The following is a 14396-nucleotide window of genomic DNA, read 5'->3' as shown; positions in this document are numbered from 1 at the left end:
AGTGCACAGCTACCTCTCAGCTGCGCCACATCGGTGAATTCAGAAAAACTCGCAGTTATGACCCCATTTCAACGCTCATTTGGGTAGTAGAAGCTCCCCATACAGAGGGATCATCAGTGCCTGCATCCCACTGCAAAAAAAAAAAAATAAAAAAAAATATTCATAGCGCCGTTTTCTAGACTCATTTCTATTGGAAATTAGTCTATTCCTAGCGCAAAGACTCATTTTTATTGAACATGATGTTATTTATCATTCTCATTAAAGGTGCACTGAAGAGGAATCTGAACTCGTCTTTTTGCCGCGGGAACTCAATCTACACGTTCCGAGCATTCTTAGAAACAGCAACTTATTGCCCTGTGTGGCCGATTTCCCTAATTAAATCGAATTAACGCCCGGCTCCCGCCTTCTTTTTGAATTCTGCCTCGTACGGTGGGCGGAGTCGACCGACGCGGGGAGTGCCTTTCAGCCAGCTCCGTGGAGGCTTTGCTTTCGCTTCATTTTGTTTTTTAGGTTTCCGTGAATAAATAGTTTCATTTGCAGATAATATAGCCGCAAAATAAGCCCGCAGAAATAAAAATACGCACGGACTATTTGCTTCTACGGACTACTACGTATTACTCCGCCGATGGCAGAGCGGCAAGCCGCCACGGGACTGGGTGAAAGGCACTCCCCGCGTCGGTCGACTCCGCCCACCGTACGAGGCAGAATTCAAAAAATAAAGGCGGGAGCCGGACGTTAATTCGATTTAATTAGGGAAATCGGCCACACCGGGCAATAAGTCGCAGTTTCTAAGAATGCTGGGAACGTGTAGATCGAGTTCCCGCGGCAAAAAGACGAGTTCAGATTCCTCTTCAGTGCACCTTTAAGTTTAAAATTCATAAATTTCCCTGGAAGCCAACGAATACTTGGTGCCATACTTGGCGGACGCCACCATTTCGGAACCACTGTTGCGTTCATATTTTTATCGAATCGAAGCTGCCACGGCACCACTGCTATCTTTTGGCTACCTAATCACTAGTGCCGAAATTTACCGCTTTTTAAAAATTAGTAACTAAGCCATTCCTTTTCCGTGAGAAGAAACTGCATAGCAGCTTGCTGATTTTTCATTCCTTAAAATGAGTCAGCTTCATCCGCGATTCATTGAGAAGGGATTTTGACAATGTTTTACGGGTTTATTTCCGCGTAATTAGCTGTGTATTTTACGAATATGCAGCATCGATACATATTGTGCCCGAAGAAGTGTTTGAAACACTGAAACCACAGTAAAGCTGGACTTCTTAGTTTTTAAGGCATGGAACCACTAACTGAAGGTGCCTCTGCGCTTTCCTGCCCAGCCTGCCCTCCTCAATGACAGGCTGCCACCTTAAGCAGAGATGGAATTTTGCTTCTAGATACACTTTTGTGTTCCGAAGAATCTTCTGGGCACCTGCACAGCTACGTCGCATAATGGTGATAGTCTGAAGACCTGTGCTCTGCTGTCTTGCTCGGTGCATGGAGAAAAGAAATTCTCCGACTAGGTATTTCGTTTATATGATTGTAATAATTATGCCGTGTCTATGAAGGAATGCTCTAACCATTATTGGTATCCAACTTCGGATAAATTGTCTACGGAACGTTACAAAATCCGACATATCCTTGCAATGTTTTCGAGTGCGAACTCGGCAAGTTCCGCTTTCACTTTTAGAGGTCCCGCTGGCAGCAGGTTGCCAAGTTAAAGATAGAATAGACACCTAAGATACACAACAGCAATGACGCGGTCAGTTTAGTGCTATCTTTAGGCACTGCTAATAGGTGAGAGAACGTCTGCGCAAGTTACACGTACAAAACAGATAAAATGGAAGTGGTATTTGCATTTTTGTACTCTGGCAAAGCTACGGAGCAACAGGCCACAATACAGTTCACTTTATATAGAATACAGGGCATCGCTTTGTACCTTGTTACTACATCTAGCACTGAACACCATAGAATACTTCTTGACTGACAACTTTATAGAACAAGCAAGTCATTCATCTGTTTATTTATTATCAACAATCGTGACATGGTCAAAAGAATATTGTCTGTGCTTCGGACTAAAAGCTGCAAGTGGAAACAGCTGACTTAAAATTTTCATTTTGAAAACACCACCTCATTGCAACATGTCGTAAGAAACCACAAAGAGATAGTTATTTTTTATAATCAACGCTCAGCTGATGTATTAGACAGAGATGGCCGACGAATACAGTATTTTGGTTTATGTGCTGCAGGCTGTATTAGTGAATCAGCATGGCGTTTTGGCATCCCTGAATGATTACCATTAAGATTTTTTTATCCGATGACTTACAACTTTCATCACTGTACTGATATTTGGAAACGACGAAACATATACTGTCGCACAAGTCTCGAACAAAAATAAATCCCTCAAAGCTCAAAACGGTGTTCCTCCGCTACAAGATGCATGCTGTGAGAACAATAAGATACTTCTCAATTTTACATAGCGATTGAATGACCACGAAAGCGAAATTCATACTTGCGTTACGTGTCGGTAAAACATAACAAAAACTACAATCCACCGCAAGCTCCATTCCGCACGCTCTAGCATGCATCCATTATAACCAAAAAAGAAACAACTTGGAAACACAACCGCTTTGCGCAGCTGAGACCGTAGAACAACCGCGAAATAAAACAGCCAACGTAATATAACGACGAGGATTATTGACGCCAACAAATACGAAATCTCGGTAGCTGAAGTGAAGCTCTCAGACATCGATTTCCCAGAAAACTTACCAAAGCAAACCCGCAAAATTCGACAAAGAGAAAGAACACCATCAAATGACGTAAGTTTTGCCAAGAGTTGCAGAAAAATCACAGTTGATGTTATATACCGAACACCAAGACACTTCCTTGTTTAGATAATGACGTCAAGGAGTTTCACAAATTTATAACAAAGAAATATTGAACAACGCCCGCAGCTTTTGAAAATAATCCTAGTAAACTTCAATTAAGCCTAAATTTTTCTCTCTTCGTCTCTCTCTGCATCACCAAATTGTAATATTTTGGTACACACTGCAGCAAAAAGCCCATGTGAGGCAACTAAACAAAACTCAGGACATGCTGGAATGTTTAGCTGAACAAACCGCGCATACTCTTTGGTGGCAGAAAGTGAAAAAATATAGTATGCGCACGCTGAACATTCAAACTGAAATTGTTTTAGAATTGAAAAACCCTAGATTGTTGGTCGCACAATGTAACGTTTCACCTAGTTAAAAAACAGTGCAATAAAATCGAACTTCTCTAAGGCTTTCTCGCAGCCAATTTCCATACATTTATCAAACGTTAACTACATCAAGTCATTTATGGAGGCTTCTTTTATACGTTTATAAGTACAATTTGCAAAAACGTACGGATTTAAGTCTGTGGAAAGAAAATTAAATACTATACATGTGACGTAATTTTCCCCCTCTTCCTGTAACAACGATGCACTTTTATGCAGATCTGGCCAGCTGTTTACGGAAACAATATTTGTACCCCTTTCTTGTACCTAACCTTGCGTATAAATCTCTAACTTAAAAATAGCGCACTGAAATATCGCAGTATCGAATAATTACAGGGACTAGCAAGAAAAAAGTACCTTCTTCAGATTTATCTCTTAATACGCTTCGAATTAATTTTAGAAAAACCTTACAAAAGAACTGCTCAGCACTGTAGCACATGTTTTTAACTGCACAAGTGTTGATATTTAGGCTGTGGGGCTTTGCTCAGCCTAACACCAAAATTGTGTGACAATTTAAAAAAAAAACTACGCAAATCTTTGGTGAACTTAAACCCACTGCTTCTCATTGTTGACACAAATGATGCCTACAATGCATGCGATATTAAAATGGAACCAAAAGCGCGAAAGCGAGATGCACATTGAGTATTTACTTTGGATCAGACACATCTGTTCGTTGGCTCATGTGTGCTGCTTTTTTTTTCAGCATAACGTGGAACACCAATCAGCACCTTGTCGAGAAGGGTATGTATGTGAAGAGTATAAAAACAGAGGCCGAAAATGATAGCAGTTTTTTAATCACCAAAGGTACAAACTGATGGAAGATGAAAAACAGAGATGTCATGACACCGGACACCTTTATTGCAACTTGTGCCGGGAAACCGGAAAAAAAAACAGAAGGTGACTCACAGTCAACACGCGTCTGCACAGGCGCTGCAGGAAAACTCGTTCACTTTGGGTCGCGACGTACCCAAAATGCCCTGCCAAGAAAAAGAAACAACAGACGTTGGTAAGCACCAGCCCAAGAAATACATTCTGCTTTTGTTGGCGCACTAAATCGATCCCCCCCCCCCCAAAAAAAAATGCAAAGAAATGATTAAGATCGACTGCTACGCTTCACATTCAACTACGAGAACAGTAGCGAAAAAAATCAGACAAGGATGTATATCGCGAATGTATCATGAAAGGCTGGAAGCTGGGTGGGGGACATTTTAATGGGAACAAAAATCAATGTTCACATATACCTGTTAAAACCTCATATCGTTTCAAGAAGCGGGAGCCGACACTGAAAGAACAGACTCACAGCGAGATGCTCAATAGCGATGATCGTTTTTATGTTATCAGGATGAAGAATTCATTCACCTCAGTTTAAAATAACCTAGCAGCATGTAAAAACTTTCGAGACGACCTTGACGTGTAGTCCATGGCACGTTATTCTATGATAAAGTTCACTGATAACTCCCTCATGTTGCGCGTGGTCCTCTGTGATAACTTATATTCAATGAGATATCGGAAATCTTCACGACGGGCTCACGCTACGCCTGAATAATGGAGAAATGTGATAAGAATCCTGAAGCATTGCTGCGGAACATTCCAAGTGAGCGATATAAGATGAGGAAGTCTGAAGTTTTTAATACAGCGCATGGTGTAGTGCGGCGATAAGATTAGCTTACAGTCATCGTGAACTCAACGTTGCAACTCTCAGAGGTGTGTCATTGAAACGGAGATCAATATTTAAGCATAAAAAAAAGAGAGACAAAGGCCATATTTATAGAAACTCCTGCTGCTGTCTGGAAAGAATAACATTAAGCCTTCAGTTTGTATTGTTTACCTGACACGATAAAGCAATTTTGTTGTCATGTTCCCACTTCATTTCAAGCTACCACGTTGAATTCAGACTGTTCATTTCAAATTTGAGCATAACAAAGAGGCAAATTCGCACAACTTTTCGAAGTACAGTGAACGACCATCAGGCCAGCATCAATCCATAAGATACGATACACTTCAGTGGCGGAAAGCAATGAAATGGCAACGTTAGGTCTTTTTTTGGCTATCAAAAATTATCATTATAATTCACGTCGTGTCGAGTGTACGACAAACGCCTCTTTATGGTTTTCAAGCAGCCCTGTCTCATTCTATGCCCAAAATTATGGTCTTGCACTTGTTCAATGAAAAGCTACACAAAGAATCAGGTTGTCAGAAGCATAATTTTGCTTTATTATTATGTGAACAATGTCAGTTTTGCCTAAATGGTGGCCTTTGTAAATTACACTTTTACTGCAGCCTTTTGACACTGAATAAAACTATAAATTCTCAAGCCCAAAGAAGATTCTTAACTATATAAATATTTTGAATCCACCTAATATTAGGCACATAATAAGATATAACTACTGCACCCCCCCCCCTTCCACACACGCACGCAGCATGTCCCCCCCTTCCACACACGCATGCAGCATGTCTTCAAAATGATTTATACATCGTATATTGAAGAAACATAACATGTGCTCAGTCTCACAACATCGATTTGTGTCTGCTGCTTGTTTGTGTTAATGGTTGTGTTAGTTCGGGACGTGGGAGCCCCGCATGCGAGGAACCTCTCAAGGCAGTTGCTGGGTGTAGACTGGGGGTTTATTACCGTAGAGGGAGAGGGAGAGAGAGAGAGAGAGCGGGTGTACAAGAAGCACTTCCGCTGCTGTGGAATGCGTCAGTCGACGGGCTGTGGGGATCCGATGTCGTCGGGGGAGACAGACGCATGCCTGCTTTTGTGGGAGCGGCCGGCCCGCGCTTGTTTCTTGGAAGCGGGCGGCGAGTCTGCGCGGAGGAGGCAAGGGCTGTTGGCGCGGCCTGGCGTCGCTTGGTCGACGAACACGACATCCCTTCCTCCTTAGTTGTGGTCACCGTATCGGTCGGGCGGGCGCCGTTCACGCTGGGGTCGTAGCGCTTGCTGTTGCGTGGACCCGTTGGGTTGGTCTCCGCAAGGTTGCGTCGCACGGTCGTCCAGACTGGCCGCCGGTTCTCCATGTTCGGAGGGGGGCGCTGTAGGCCGATCGAACACAGGAGAAGTTTCCGCTGGCAGCTGGATCACGTACGGAGCTGGCACAGTGTATTGTTCGCTTGCTGCTGGTCCGTTCGTCCGATGGTCTGGCGGCGGATCATCCGTCGGGTAGGCTGCTGCACCTGGCTTAATGTGATCCAGGTGCCGACGAACCGTTCCGTTTTTAGACTTGATTAGCCAAGATCGATGTCCGAGCCTCTTTAATACGGTTCCTTCAATCCAAGCAGGGCTTCCTGTGAAGTTGCGGATAAAGACCGGTTGTCCTACGTGCACTCTTCTCGGCGACTTAGTCACGCTGTGGTCAGAGGTCGCTTTCTCAGCAGGTCGTGGCTGAATGCGTGTGAGTGCGGTTGTGAGCTCGCGACCGAACATGAGTGCGGCTGGCGTTCTGCCCGTCGTCGCTGAAATCGTCGTGTGCTGCTTGAGCAGAAATCGAGCCAGTCTGCACGCGAATGTTCCAGACTGGTCCTTGGCCAAAGCCTGCTTCGTCTCGAAAACCATTCTTTCGGCTTGCCCATTAGTGGCTGGATGATAGGGCGCACTCGTAATGTGCGTCACCCCGTTCTTCTTTAGGAAATTTTCCATTTCCGTAGAAACAAAGGACGGGCCGTTGTCTGTTACCAGCCTTTCGGGAAGGCCGAACGTCGCGAACAGGTTTCGTAGTTCCTCGATCAAAGTCGATGACTGTATGTTTCGCATGCAGTGCACTTGGAGCCATTTGCTGTACGCGTCGACAACAATTAGCAGCATCCTTCCTTCCACGGGGCCCGCGAAGTCAGCGTGGATTGTGTGCCATGGTGCTGTCGCGCGCTTCCAATCGGGAGGTGGTGCCTTGGGTGGCGCTCTTTGATGCTGGCAGCAAGCCGAACACCTTTTGACCAGGTTCTCGATGTCTTTGTCGACACCGGGCCACCAGAAATAGCTTCGAGCGCATGCCTTCATAGCAACTATGCCCCTGTGACCAGAGTGTGCCGCGCCGAGCACGTCTTTCCTCGCTTTCGCCGGAACGACCAGTCTGATACCTCTAAGAAGGCAACCTTCTTGTAGCGAAAGCTCAGGTCCAAGCTTAGTGAACGCCGAAAATTCCTGTTTTGGCAACCTGTGCAGCTCTCCAATAGCGACAGCTCTCACTACGCGGGATAGTAACGGGTCTTCCTGGGTCATTTCCGCGAGTTGACGTGGGGACAATTCGAAGCTTGGCGTGGAAGCCAGCATGAGCACATCTCCAGGTGGGCATGGTTCATCCACCTGGGCGGGCAGTGGCAGCCTGCTGAGTGCGTCAGCATTTTGGTGCAGGCGTCCAGGCCTGTACACCAAATCGTAGTCGTACGTGGCTAGCTTTAAACACCATCGGGTCATCCTAGGTGAGAGCACCTGAGGTAACTGTTTCTTTCCTCCCATGATGCCCAGGAGCGGTTGGTGATCCGTTAATACGGTCACGTGCCGGCCAGCGATATACTGGTGAAAGTGGCTCACGCCATAAACCACCGCGAAACCCTCCTTGTCCAGCTGGGAGTAGTTTTTCTCCGCGCTTCCCAAAGTTCGCGACGCGAAAGCAATGGGAGCCTCTCTGCCGGACGCATCTTTCTGAGCGAGAATTGCGCCGACGCCATATGGTGACGCATCCACGGACAGAAGGAGAGGCTTTGTCTCGTCATAATGCGCAAGCACTGTTGAAGATCGTATCAACCTCTTAAGCGCATCGAACGCAGTCTGGTGCTTTTTCTCCCACGCCCAGGGCCTGTTCTTCTCAAGGAGCTTGTATAGATCTGCGGCAACCGTAGCTCTGTTCTTCAAAAACCGATCATAGAATGCTAGGAGCCCTAGGAAGGCCTGCAGAGAGGTCTTGTCAGTCGGTTTCGGCGCGTGAAGGATTGCCTGGACCTTTTCCTCGGTCGTGTGGACACCCTTAGCGTCAATCTTGTGCCCTAAGAACTCGACTGAGCTTATGCCGAAGCGGCATTTCTCTTGCTTGAGGCGCAACCCTTTCTCGCTTATCCTTGACAGGACTTGGTCCAGACGTTGCGCATGCTCTGTAGTGTCTGTCCCACTGACAATGATATCGTCAAGGTAAACACTCACCCCTGGAATTCCTGCTAGTGTTGTCTCCATCATACGCTGGAAGATGGCAGGAGCAGCAGATATTCCGAAAGGCAGCCGGTTCACCCTGAACAATCCCTTGGTGGTGTTGACGGTGAGCAATGCGGCTGTCTCGTCGTCGACCTTGAGCTGTTGATAGGCCTGGTAGAGGTCAAGCGTTGAGAAGATGGTGCCACCCCGCAACTTTGCGAATACCTCCGCGGTTGTCGGTAGCGGGTACGCCGTCTTCTTGACCACTGCGTTTACCGTGCTCCTGTAGTCGCCGCAAACGCGAAATGTGCCGTCCCTTTTGCGCACCCACACTAAAGGTGTGGCCATCACGGCATGTTGCGTCGGCTCCAGGATGCCTTGCTTTTGCAGACGGTCGAGCTCTTCCTCCATTGGCTCTTGGTAGGCTAGAGGTACTGGACGTGCCTTACAGGACTTTGGCTTTGCGCCTTCTTCCAAGTCCAAATGAACCAAAGGTCCCACGTAGCCGTCGATGTCTTGTTTGAATACATCAGGATGGCGTGCGAGAACCTCCCGGAGCTTTTCACTTGGCTCAGCTACCTGGTTAATTCCCTGCACGCAGATGTGCAGCGCCGAAAACCAGTCACGTCCTAGCAAGTTGCAGCCAGTTCCTTTCATCACCAGCAGGGGTAGCACACATTCCTTTGATTTAAATCGCACACGAACTTGTGCTGATCCGAGGGTGCGAAGTTCCTCTCCCGACCAAGTGCGTAGGTCAAGGGGTTCTCTCGAAAGCTTCGGGGCGTTCGTTGGCCATGTTTGGTGGTAAACAGCCTCGCTGATCAGAGAACATGATGCACCCGTGTCGACTTCGAACGTTAGGTGCCTTCCCTCGACTTCAACGACAACAAGGTATTTGGGGCAGGGTTTTCGCCCACTTACTGCGTGAAGCTCGTAGCATGGATCGCTGTGCGTAGTGTCGTTGCTCGCGGACTGAGCGCTCACACTGTGCGTTCCTTGCCTGGTGTTAGACTTGTCTCCCTTGCTTTTCTTCTTCCGAGTGATGCAAGCGTTCTCGATGTGACCCTTCTTGGAACAAAAGCGGCATTGAGCTGTCCTGAACTTGCAGGTAGCAGCGTCGTGCAAGCCGTCACATCGGTAGCAACGCCGTTGCTGCGGAGCGTTCTTGCATTCCTTTGTGGGTTGAGAAGTCTTGTGCACTTCTGCGGAGCTCGTCGCTCCCTTGAGTCCTCGCTGCTGCCTTGACGCACTTTCTGATGACAGAGCTAGGTCCAAAGCACGTTGGAACGTCAAATCTTTCTCCGCGAACAGTCTCTGTTGCAGGTGCTCGTCGCGGATCCCGCACACGAACCTGTCGCGAAGCATGACGTCCTGGGGCAGCATGGTGGGGTTCGTTACGACGGCTGTATCGCTTTCTGTCGGAGGCGTCGATGTTGCAGACGTTGTCGTTAGCACCCCAAAGTTGCAATCGGCTGTCAAACCTCTGAGGGCTGCGACGTAGCTGCTGATCGACTCCTCCGGCAGCTGGTCACGTCGCTGAAAAACGTACCGGCTGTACAGCTCAGATGGTCTGGGATCGAAGTGCTTCTGGAGAAGTGTGACCAGATCTTCATAGCTGACTTCTCCAGGAGTCTTCGGTGCGACCAGCGCGCAGGCAGTCTCGAAGGTGTCGGCTCCGCATAGCGTCAGGAGGAGCGCGCGCTTCTTTGCTTCGTTGGAGACGTCATTTGCCACGAAGTAGAAGGCGAGGCGCTGTATCCACGATGACCAATTCTTGCCGTTAAAAGGCTCGATGCCACCGTGTAGTCCTCCAGTAGCCATCGGTGACACTTCGAACTGCGTGCGTTCTAGATCCTACTTCTCGTCGCCAGTGTTAATGGTTGTGTTAGTTCGGGACGTGGGAGCCCCGCATGCGAGGAACCTCTCAAGGCAGTTGCTGGGTGTAGACTGGGGGTTTATTACCGTAGAGGGAGAGGGAGAGAGAGAGAGAGAGCGGGTGTACAAGAAGCACTTCCGCTGCTGTGGAATGCGTCAGTCGACGGGCTGTGGGGATCCGATGTCGTCGGGGGAGACAGACGCATGCCTGCTTTTGTGGGAGCGGCCGGCCCGCGCTTGTTTCTTGGAAGCGGGCGGCGAGTCTGCGCGGAGGAGGCAAGGGCTGTTGGCGCGGCCTGGCGTCGCTCGGTCGACGAACACGACAGTTTGCATTCTCGCGGCGCAAGCCAAAACTTTCCCCACATTTAAGGTTTTATATATCTACATAGAGAATAAACATTTACCAGCTTTCTTCCCATTCTCTTCATCCCTATTTCATGTAATGCCCTCTGTGATTAACATCCTATTCTAAACGCTTTATGAATCAACTTGGATAAGCAAAATATTCAGGGCTTTGAACGCTCTTTATATAATACCGCTAATACGTCACAGGAGGGCAGGGCCTCAAGTAAAGAACAAAAAATGAAGCTGCCTGATTACTCCACTGATCGTCTGTAGTACAAAAAAAAAAATCAAGTCTGCTTAACACGCTGCAGTGAATGTAACTTGCCTCATCGGACCGGATAATACAGGCTAAAAGACAGAAAAGCAACAGCTTTTCAATCACTTTTGATGTGTTGTTTTTTTACTATTAACACTGCGCTTTGAATTACAACAAAGATCAGACCACCATCTGCATCCCTTCAACATCCCAAATTATGCCTCTGGCTTCCCCTCAGTTGTTTATATCGCTTCTTTGTATTCCCAAATGCCTGAGTTAAACGCCTTCATTTAGATAGCATTTGGAACCACTATCACAACAGTGTGGCAGTTTGGAACGTTATACTTTCCAACACTGATTTAGGGTGCAAAAAACAGCAGAAAGAGTTGAAATGAAATAAGCCTAGACAAGCTTAGCACTGACGCTACTCTATTGCATGCGCAGAGTTTTGTTTTGTTGAAAACAAGAGTTTAATTTTGTAAGCAACGTTTCTTACAAAAAAAAAACAGCTTTAAGTACACCCCCTCCCTCAATTTCAAAAAGCAAAAATATTAATGCCCTTATAGAGCACCGTCGTGTTCGCTTGCCTCAAACCAGCCCGAAATCGGCGACATTTCTAGGTGCCGTCGCTCCCTCTTGACGCTTGCACCATTCGCTCCTCGCAGGCAGGCTCCGCATCCGGCGCCATGTTGGACGGCGTCCCGAGGTCCCGTCGCTCCTCCTCCACATCCTCCTCCCATCTTGGTCCCGCATCCCTGCGCCGCATCCCGGACGGAAGAGAAGGGGAGCCGAGGACGGCGCCACGAGCTGTTCTCAGCGGCATCTCCTGTTCGTATACTGAATGTATCCTGAGTAAGTGATCTTCCGGTATACCTTCAGTATACGTAGCAGGCGACCCGAAAGTAAGTCTTTAGGGGATGTGGCAACCGTATCGAGTCTTGCAGTACAACGTCTTGACCTCCTAAACAGCCGGCAAACAATCAAATAAAAGGAACAGTTAGTTATAGAACCAGCGACATTCATGAAAGCACAGGCGCTGCATTGACTGGTTCGGCGTTAGGGCTAAAGCACATATATCTGTAGTAGAAACATCGATATGTGCCTTGTTATTATATAGCATCTCTGCGGAATTGATACGGCACTAGATTCCCCAGGGCCGATGCTTCGCCGGCCACAGAATGAATGGTTTGCCTCGAAGCTCGCGAGAGGTACGGACGGCACGGCCTCGCAGGCCCGGCGATCCGCGGTGTGATTTACAGCGAACGCGGACCCACTAAGGCGCCGGGGCAGGACATACGATAGCAGTCACCTGGCCCCGCTGTGATGGGTGCCGGGACGCCATTTCGCCTCGTTCACCCTTACCGGCCCGTCTTATACATAGAGCGTGATCTTGGCCTTTGGCAACCGCCTACATGCAGCATTCGCAAATGATACTCGTGCAGCAGCAGCAGCAAAAGGGCTGTCCGGCACGGACACGGCGCCAGAAATTACGGCAAAGCGTAACTCACCGGTTCTCACTCGCATGGTGCCCGCTCTCGCCGTCAAGGTCTCGCCGTTGGGTGCATGGAAAGTGGCCTGCCCACGGCGACGGTCCGGTGTCCTTCCTCGCTCCTTCCAAGGCCTTCTTTTCGGCGTAAGAGGTCGGCGGCATGCCAAGCCCCCCACATTCTTCGCCCTCGACACGAAAGAAAAACCACGCCAGCCTACCGCTGACCGCGGAGCGCCGCTCTGCTGGCCACATTGGAGTCGATGGCTGCGTCGACGGCGCCCGAGTAAGTTTACAGCGCCGCCACCGCCAGCGTGCGTTTTTCTGGCTCGACTACGGGCTGGCTGCTGCCCCCCGCGCCGACCTCCGCAAGCGGTCGGTCGGCCGATCTGCTCGCGGCTGCAAGGGCGCGGAGTCGTGCAGAGCAGCCGACTCTCGCGAGTGGTTACCCCGGGCTGGACGAAGGCTCGCAACAAATGCTCGCCCCTGCGCGGGCTTTAATCTCCTTTCTTATCCCCCTAGCTCATAAAAGAGACCCCTGCCTCTCGCCCTCAGGCGCGTGGCTGGACCTCCTCGCAGCTTCAGCGCAGCGAGCGGCCAGCCTCTCTCCCGTCGATTTCTCTCCCGCCCTCCTCTCCAGGCCACCGACGCTACCGCTTTTGTCTGCTGCACTGGCGGTGACGTCAGGCGCAATGTGTGTGTGTGCGCGCGTGCCTTGCTGGCCACGAACAGCGGGTAAAGGTGTCCAGTAAGGAACAAAAGATAGATGAAGCCTTCCCCGCACAATATAGCGCGAACCGATCGCCTTTGTTTTCTCCAGGCGATCACGAAACGAGCCGCAGGTGTGTAGGTGGCGGGCGTGCCATCCATTGTTTTTGCTATTCGATCATCGATGTAATTACAGCTCGTAAAAACAGCCCGATCTATTGATAGGATCGAAGACGCGGCACGAGGTTAGCTGCGACGCTTCGTGAGGTAGGTGATGATGTACTCCTCTTTTTCCTTCTTCGCTACTGACGTGCCATTGTTTCTGCCAGACACCAATCGATCACTGTTCTCCACAATGATCACGCATAACAAGACAAGGTGCAAAATAGAAAAAAAATGAAACAATACAAGACGCTAGCATGTCGCGCGGAGTACAATCTGGTTAGCTGCACCGAGGCACTCACAAAAGGATAAGATCAGAGAAGAGCGCGTTCGTTGAAAGGCTTCTCTTTTTGTTCCTTCCTGCTGTCTGACCAGAGTGCTGCGCGCCCACTCTTCTTTATTTCTGTTCTCTTCTATCTCGAACAATCAATTCCTGGCAGCGCCCCTAGACGGCGTGGTCGGTGGGCAGAGGGAGTTTCTGTCTCTTTTTCCTTTGTTGTGAGCTGCGCCTGGGTTGCCGGGGGCAACAGTTCAGTTGCCGGGCGATGGCCTATGAGCGGCGCTCAGCGGACCCTTCCCATCGCCCCTCCCAACGGGAAGCGACCAATGGCGGCGCCCCGGTGCCTCCATTTTTGCATGAGTAGAGAGAAGGTTCTGCCGAGGCGCGCATAGTGGGACGGACGAAGCCAGCGCAGCGGCAGCTGAATCCCTGCCAGCTGCGACGAGCTTGCTCGCTTCGTGGGGAGAGGGCGGTTTGTGTCGGCGTGCTGCGCTAGCTAGGCCTGTAGTGGAGCTCCGGTATGTCACCGTCAGCTCGATCCGGCATACCCTCACGCAGCGAATGCTCACTTTCTTTACTTCTCCTTTTAATCGTCTTCTCTGTTCTTCTGGGACAAAACTTACTTCTCCTTGTACAGTCTGCCTTTGATTCTAGATCCATCAAATTGAAAAAAGTGTGCTGCAATCCTAAAAATTAACCCGGTTGTCCCTTGCTTGACATAAGTGCCCTCAGTAATCTTCAGGAGACGTAAACTTCAATAGCACCACTTCAAGCGCTCTGTTTTTGTTGGCATTGTCTAGCAGGGCTCTTGCGTCGTGTGTCAAATCAAGTCAAAGGAAGAATGAAAGTAAAGCTGAGGCATTAAAAATATCAGAGGGTGAGCGGTTTGTCTAAAGTGTATTGTGTCTAAGG

The 14396-nt window shown here is 48.9% G+C and overlaps 1 long non-coding RNA gene across 1 annotated transcript; it reads right to left on the bottom strand.

Moving 5' to 3' along the window:
* Nucleotides 1-3988: 3988 nt before the first annotated feature.
* On the bottom strand, nt 3989-12767 carry LOC149339610 (uncharacterized). Its single transcript, XR_016283539.1, has 3 exons — nt 12357-12767; nt 11436-11809; nt 3989-4227 (listed from the first exon to the last, which is right to left on the bottom strand). It is a non-coding gene; the product is annotated as an uncharacterized LOC149339610 (long non-coding RNA).
* Between the last annotated feature and the right edge of the window lie 1629 nt (nt 12768-14396).

The sequence above is a fragment of the Amblyomma mixtum genome, chromosome 6 (assembly GCF_055824585.1).
Source record: "Amblyomma mixtum isolate Tamu chromosome 6, ASM5582458v1, whole genome shotgun sequence".
NCBI classification, from domain to species: domain Eukaryota; kingdom Metazoa; phylum Arthropoda; class Arachnida; order Ixodida; family Ixodidae; genus Amblyomma; species Amblyomma mixtum.
This window is presented reverse-complemented; position numbering and strand designations above follow the sequence as displayed.